The 8,407-nt window shown below is 34.3% G+C and overlaps 1 long non-coding RNA gene across 1 annotated transcript; it reads right to left on the bottom strand.

Annotated features, from left to right (window-relative positions):
- Window positions 1–2,878: 2,878 nt before the first annotated feature.
- LOC104090094 (uncharacterized) lies at window positions 2,879–7,203 on the bottom strand. Its single transcript, XR_011414109.1, has 2 exons — window positions 7,034–7,203; window positions 2,879–6,932 (listed from the first exon to the last, which is right to left on the bottom strand). It is a non-coding gene; the product is annotated as an uncharacterized lncRNA (long non-coding RNA).
- Window positions 7,204–8,407: the final 1,204 nt, after the last annotated feature.

Genomic DNA, 8,407 nt, shown 5'->3' with positions numbered 1-8,407 from the left:
GAGAAATTGAAATATTTTGGTATTTGACGAAGAACAAGCAAAGAAATTCTTAAAATTGGAAATAGAGAACTTTGGAGAAGGCGAAGAGCTGTGAAGGTTGGAATGAGAAGAATTGAAGGCAAAGGTTTAAAATAATGAAGAAGGGGGGCTATTTGTAGATTTGGCAATGACGGTTCAAAATCAGCAGTGACCGACCATCGTCTGACACACATTTAATGTCTTGATAACTGAACCGTCGGGACATTTGTCACATACGTCATAACCGGGCTCGACGCAGGCGTCAGTGTGTATCTAGTCAGAGGTTGAAAAAATCATATCGTTTCTCGCCACATTCTTTCCGAGAAACGAGGGGACTACATGTATAAGGTCAAAATCGATTTTGCCCTTCACGTATTTTGTCGAGATTGGAACGTGATAGACCGAAAGTCGTCATCATAATATCGAGATGAGATCTGAAGCCAGGTTATCAAGTTCAAGATTCAGGGACCGATCAATACCGAGCTCGAAGTCAATATCAAGCTCGAATCAATACCGAGCTCGAGGCAATATCGAGCTCGAGTCAATATCGAGCTCGAGATCCAGAGATTGACCAATAGCAAAACCGGCCAAGATCGAGCTAAGAGACAAAGAGTCGTTGTAGCCGCACCACGGGAGAGAATCTCGGCGGAAATTAAGGAAAAACTAATTAACTAATCTATCATGGGATCCTCACTATGTATTTTTAATTATATTCAAAGTAGGATTCCTCCACTATATGAAGAATGGTTATCATTTCTGTAAAGGGTGGACATTGAACATCGACACATCAATACATTCTCACATCTCACAGATTATTGATTTTGCACAGAAATATAGTAGAGATTATCCTTTTTTTGGAACTTGGACATTGATTCATCTTCCTTGTTTATAAATTATTCTCTACAGAATTTGGTTTGTATTTCATTCCTTTTTTACAGTCAATATTTGATACATTTCTACTTATTTTATCGATTTGTGCCAAGTTATACCACGTATCCTTAGAACTATGTATAAATTCAACTCTATCCATTTTTCGGGTAAAACACACCTCAAGATTGGTTGAATACCCCATGATATGGTACAAAATTCACTTTGTTTAGAGAATTGCCTAACCTAGGATTGTTGGACAAGTACAACAAGATGTGAGCTTCAAGGCTGCGAAATTAACAAATGATTTCCACAAAATTTAATAGTCGGTATTACAGGAGAAAAAAGAGTTAGGTGAAGCTGTATACATACTTTCTTTTCTTGTTTTCTAGCTATCTGGGTATTTTCGCATAAGGAGAATGCTCTGGCTCTTTCTATGACTCGGTGAAGCAAATAATCAGATATAGCTCTTGATGTCAATATTAAGCTGCACTTTTATAAAGGGTTTCAATGTCAACACCAAGAGTTATTGACATCACAGAATAATCGGAACGACACACTGGAACATACACCAATAATATCATCTATAAAGAATTATAGGTATGATATTAATATATTACATGTTTACCCCTAATAACATCAAAATTTAACTCATTATAAATTTTACCTACCTTACTAAATTTAGTTGTTCAATTGCAGGTTCATATGCTATGCAATCTAATCATTTGTCATTTGACAATCAAGCCATTCGAATAGATTAACCGTTCATCAATTTCAGCTTGTATTTTTTCATTCAAATTTACTTTTACTCATTATTCTATTGTTTTAATATAATTTATATTATCTATACTACTTGACATGTGATACACGTGTAACGTACGTGTCCATAGACTAGTAATATGAAAAACGAGTACATTAAAAAAAATGACACTACCTAACAAAAAAACGCTGCAGCTCACTGGTCAAGTGCTTCTTTTCCTGGCATAGGCCGAGAGTTCGATTCTGCATTTGACATGTATTTGTTGCCTAATATTTTGGTCTTTAGTTGTTATAAAAATAATGCTCAAAAACGATCAAACCTCTGACCTATTTAAGGGTAAGTGCTAACTCAACCACTTTGCGTGTACTTCTTTTCATGCCTCATATCAACAAAAGTTAAATATATTCAATGAGGCTATTATAAATATATTTTACAAGGTGTAAATTTATTGAGGCGATTTATAATAACGTACTTGAATTAAGTTTTATTAATATAATATGAATTTTATTTCTTTATAGTACAATATTGTTAATGATTTGTTCATATGTTCACTTTTTAAATGTCGACACCGCTTATTTGTCAAATGCTTCTTTTCCTGGCATAGGTCGAGAGTTCGATTCTACATTTGACTTGTTTTTGTTGCCTAATATTTTGGTCTTTAGTTGTTATAAAAATAATGCTCAAAAGGATCAAACCTCTGACCTATTTAAGGGCGAGTGTTAACTCAACCACTTTGTACTCCTTTCTGTGCCTCATATCAACAAAAGTTAAATATATTCAATGAGGCTATTATTAATATATTTCACAAGGTGTAAATTTATTGAGGCGATTTATAATAATATACTTGAATTAAATTTTATTAATATAATATAAATTTTATTTCTTTTAAAGTACAATATTGTTAATGATTTGTTCATATGTTCACTTTTTGAATGTCGACACGGCTTATGGAAAATCCTGTATACACCCCTGATAGTCTCTACATGTAAAGGAACTACCCTGCAGATAGTCTCTACATGTTAAAGAACTACCCTACCCAAACTATCTCTATTGTTACTTTGCAAAGTTTCATTGTCATTACATTCTACTTTGTAGAGACTTCCCCTCAACCTCAAGTATTTGGATTCAACTTTGCCAGAAAAGATTTCGTCTATCCACATGAGTGAGGTAATTTTCATAAGCAAAATAAAAAAATCATCGAAGAAATATGTCAAATGCAACTTTAGCACGGTGTGAAGACTTCAAAATATAATTTTATTTTCTTCCAAACAAGAGCAAGTTGTACGAAAAGAGAAGATATATAGTGGAAATCACTTGAAGAGAAGAGGAAATTCTATCAGAATTTAGTATCTCCAAAGAGTAAGAAGATCATCTTTGCATGTTGAGGAATTACCCAATCCAAGCAATCTCCATCCTGAGTTACCAAATTTTCATTGACAAGATTTACAATCCATAAACAGAACAATGATCACCGAATAATTATGCTAGATGCAACTTTAGCATTGTGGTTGCCTAAAGGAACTCATTCTATTTCTTTGTCAAATAATATGAAGTTCAGACGGAAAAAAGTGAGGAGCAAAAGTCACCCTGGAAGATCAATAGGAGACTAATAGAATTTAGTAATTCCAAAGAGCAAAGAGGACCATACCTATATGTATATTACCTCAAATATAAACTCACAGTAAGCAGACAGATACATGTGCATACTAAGTTATGCAGAATCACAACTGCAAGTACACATGACATATTTGTACGTAAAGCTAATTTGCGTCTTGATTGATCTCAAGAAGGGAATGCCTAACAAGTGCAGAATCATAGATCTCATACTGCAAATGAAGTGTAAAGACTAAGTCTGAATGCGAATCCTTTTCTTTTCTTTATTAAAGGGATTTTTTGAAATCATAATTTGTATATAACTACAGGAAAACTGCCTAAGAACTTACTTTCAAAGAATTGAGATTGGATAAATTAAAGAACCAATATTAAAAAATCATACTATTTCATCAAACTCACAATTCGCAATTTTTTTGTCTGAAAGAGAACACATAACACGACATATAAAATCAAATTAGTCATCTGAATTGTAGAATTTACAGGCGCGAGAAGACTAAAGCTTTTGATATGGCAGCTCATAATTTAAATGTCTCTTAGCGACTCCTTTTAACCTATCCAATCAAACCATCCTCAAAACTAATTGAATTTGGAAACATATGACATGCTGGAAAGCATGAAATTTCTAATGCCATGGGCAGAGAGTATGCTAATTACAAATCGACAACTTCAGTAGTTTTTTCCCGATAAGTATTAGGAGTAATGGGTTTAGCATCTTCTTACATGCTAAATACGATACAACAACTGACAAATCTGGCAAAGAAAATGTTAAATGCCGAGAACAAAATGTCATCTTATCTGCTAAGCACATCTGTTGCTCTCATCTAATCAGACTAGACTTGAATCTAAAGAAAAGTCAATTTACCAAATAAAATAACCAACAACAACAACCCAATGGAATCACACAAGTGGGGTCTGTGGAGGGTAGTGTGTACGCAGACCTTACCCCTATCTATGAAGGTAGAGAAATTGTTTCTGAAAGACTTTCGGCTCAAGAACGTAAAAAAAAAATGGAACAATAGAGAAACAATAGCAACAACAATGTAATAAGACAATGTAAGCAAATAATACAACGAATAGTGACAGAGATCCAAGGAAATGAAACAACAAGAATAGTGTCAATCTCACTGCTAATACTGACATACCGTATATAAACAAGGGACTAGGAATAGGAAGGTACCCGACTAGTACAACTACTACTAGTAAGACAAGACAAACTCTAGACTGTCTATCAACCCACCACCCTAATTTTCGACCTCCACACCTTTCTATCGAGGGTCATGTCCTCGGTAAGCTGGAGCAGAGTCATGTCCTGCCTAATCACTTCACCCCAGTTCTTCTTAAGCCTCCCTCTACCCCTCCTCTGACTCGCCACTTGCAACCTCTCGCACCTCCTAACCGCGGTATCACAAAAACACACTTTTGTTTATAGTATGAGAGGAATCATGTGAGAGTTCATGAAAATTGCTCTCACTTTGATAAGAGTGAGTCTTGAAGGCCTCAGAGAACTCAAATGAAATGCCCATGCTACACCATATCTCTTTTATTATATATCCTCACATATGGATAAACTTTTCAGTGGAAGGCCAACAGTCTTACATTGACAGCCTAAGAGATTCAGAAGGTGTCGAATTTCTTTCATATTTATAATGCAGGGAACTACCCTTTAAAGCTCTACTGTTCTCCCCACTAAGTCTAAGTACGAAAAGTTAAAACGTTGTTACACTTGTCAAAGAGTCTTAAAAGTATTTGAACTGGTTAACCTTATAAAATTCTTCTTGTTCCACCGGACTGCACCTTATAGTTTTAAGATTTCATTCTCGTGCATGAAATGAGCAGCGAAGAACTACAAGTTTTAATTTCATAGAGATAAATGCAAGAATAAAGTCTTAGGCCCAACACTTCAGCTATGAAGCATATTGCCTTTCGTATAATGCATTCTGTGAGGCAGTGGTATACTTTGCATTCCTTCCTCATTCCCAAACCAACATTCAATACACGAACATAACAGACATACCTGATGATGATAACGGTGTATAAATCTGATGATGCTTTTTTAGTAAGATAATGGGGAACAAACCTGGTGATGGTAAATGTAAAGGATTCTGACAGGTCAGCACATAAATGCTTCTCCAACTCAGCAATAACTTTATCAACAAACAAGTAACATTGAAAACTAGAATCCTTCAATCAACACTCATATTAAAATATAAACATATTTTCTTGAAAAAGTACAAACAACCAAAATTCAACAAAGACATTCATTTCTTGAACCGAAAAGTCCAAATATTACCTTGCTGCAAATGCTCAAAGAAGTGATTGATGCTGAAAATGCTTCCAAAACATCCCCAACCACCATCTGGTAACTACACAACTTGTTAGCACTATTTCCTAAAGAAGAAGGCAATTTCATCTTGAAAGATGCTAAAGTCTTCATTAAAATCTTAGGTCTCTATCCGTATCTCTTCTTCTAAAGGAACTAAAATTTTAAATGAAAAGATCAAATAAATGTACCAAATTTATTAACAAAAAGAAAAAAAAAACACAAATTAATCACTCTTTGTAAACAGGAAGCAGAATACTAATGTCAAGGTCCAATAAGACAAAACATTAGGACCCAGATGCAAAGCTAAAACTCAGAATAACTTGAATGCAGTGAATTATGTCCTTTTTTGAAAAAGATGAAATTGAACCATTTCTCCAAGCAATCAAGAGAAAATGTAAGATGCATAATGTCTCCAGAGAAAATGGTTGGCCAAATCCATGAATTTGTTTCTCTCAATAAGTTTGCCAAATCCAAGTAGTTACACACAAATTGCAGGAGTTGGAGCAAAATCATTAAGGTTTAAATGTTGCTGTCCCATGTAGTGAAATATTTAACACAAATTCCATCTAAAATAAAGCAATTCACACTTTGTCTCTTTTCAAGCAATCACCTTACAAAAGCTCCATATATCAGTCAACTAACTTGCAATATTTTGGTAATGTTTCATCCAAAGATACCATACAAATACAGATACCTATAAAAGATAGAAAATCCGCATAGTTACAACAACAACTCGTCAAATATTTATCTCTGTAATTATAATCTCTCATGCCTTGTGAAAAGGGAGAAAGAAAAAAGGTTTAAAAGATCGTGTCAAACATTCGGCTCTCCTCTGTTGATAATATGATAGTACATGCATTCGTAATTTTCTATTTTCTCTCTTACCTCGTGATGATAGAAAACACCAGGAGGGTGCATAAGAAATTAAAGACACGGTCCAAATTCATTGAAGAATTTTATCAAACACCTTGGTGACGGAGAATTTTTTATCTAAGGAATCAGACACAGGTCATAAGAATAGAGAGACGAAAGCTGTCATTGGCCGAAGCACAAATAACTATATGGAAAAATACAATACTAAAACTCTATTAGCAGTACATATACATACCTTTATTCCACAATAACAAAGTCCTGCAAAAACCAAGAAGCAGAACCCCTCAACTCAACCATAGGATGAATTCGTAAACCTTAGTGACTCGAAGAGCAAAGAGGCTTTCCTTGTCAGCGGAGAAGAATGGTGCAAAAGAAAAATCTTACTCCATATTATCAAGAGAGACATGTCCATTGAGCGTACCATTCTTGACCCTTTCCTGACCTTATCCGCAACGTAATGCTCTTTCCTTAATAATTCTGAAATTGAACAAAATATCAATTTAGTTATATACAATAGCAGGAAAACACCTGCATCAACTCGTGGAGTTTTTTGTATTTTACACCTAGTGTGTGCTTACAGCAATTTGCACAATATTCTTTTGTCTGATTTACTTAATACTCTATTCGTAGCTTAGGCCTGGCTTATGCGATGTCAGAATTGCTTATTTTTTTTCCCGGAAAATTTCTTTACAGGGAAGAGCTTGATCGAAATTTTAAAACTTGGGAAGACTTATGTTGTTTGGTTGGGATAAAGGTTATCTTGATTATCCTGTTATTAGTTATCTCAAAATACTACAATCCCTGGTATAATAACTAATTCCGATATTAGTTATATTGTGCTTTTATCTTAACCAAACATAGTATAAACTCATTTCAAATTTAATCCCGTGATTAATTATATCATGCCAAACGAGCCCTTAGAGACCGTATGGACATATATTAATTTTTCTTTTTTCTTTTTTTGAAAAAATATTTTCAAATCAGTGTTTACTTATATATTTAGCTGAATTTTTGAAAGTGAGTTTCAAATTTTTTTGAAGATGAGTTGAATTTTGTAAAGTAAACTTTTTATTTCCTATTACAAAATTGCACTATTTTTTCAAGTGAAATTCATGTTCTTAATTTCAAATTTCAGTTACTATCTTTTTTCAGCTTAACCTCTAATATTATATTAATGATTTTTTTCTCTTCAAAAATCATAATTTTTATGTGCAAATGCCTACTTATTTTTTTCATTTTTTTGGAAACTTGGGAAGACTTGAAGGAAGTGTAGCTTATACGAAATCAAAACTGCTTATATAGAATTACTAAAATTGAACAAGTCGACCCCTACACTTTTGATTGATTAAGAGTTTTGTATTAGAAGCAGAAAAAACTGAAAATCGAATTATTTAGTACTCTTCTCTTTCCACTTTCATTTAGCTTGTGAATATTGTTTTATACGGTCAAAACCGAGTTTGCCCTTTGTGTGATTAATCAAGATTGGGGCATGATTGGACCGAGGTTCGTCATTGTCATATCGAGCTATGATGTGAAGTCGGGCTGCTGAGTTCGAGCCCTAGAAACCGACCAAGGTAGGGATCAACCAAAATCGATATCGAGCCCAGATAGAGGTCGAGCAAATAGAGACCGATCGAGACCGAAATCAGCCGAGATCGAGATCGAGCCCAGATAGAGGTCGAGCGAATAGAGGCTGATCACGATCGAGAGCGGCCGAGTTCGGGCTCGAGCCAAGGGACAAAAGAGCTGTTATAATCGCATTTGGGGAGAGAATTGAAATCAAGGAAAAGCCAATTAATTAATCTATGATGGGATCACCACTATATATTTTTAATTATATCCAAAGTAGGATTCCTCTACTATATTAAGAGTAGGTTATCATTGATTAAGGGGACGGAATTTATTCATTCACAGATTCATTCATATATTCATACACTCTCATATTCAGAAAT

This window comes from Nicotiana tomentosiformis, chromosome 2, assembly GCF_000390325.3.
Source record: "Nicotiana tomentosiformis chromosome 2, ASM39032v3, whole genome shotgun sequence".
NCBI lineage: Eukaryota > Viridiplantae > Streptophyta > Magnoliopsida > Solanales > Solanaceae > Nicotiana > Nicotiana tomentosiformis.
This window is presented reverse-complemented; position numbering and strand designations above follow the sequence as displayed.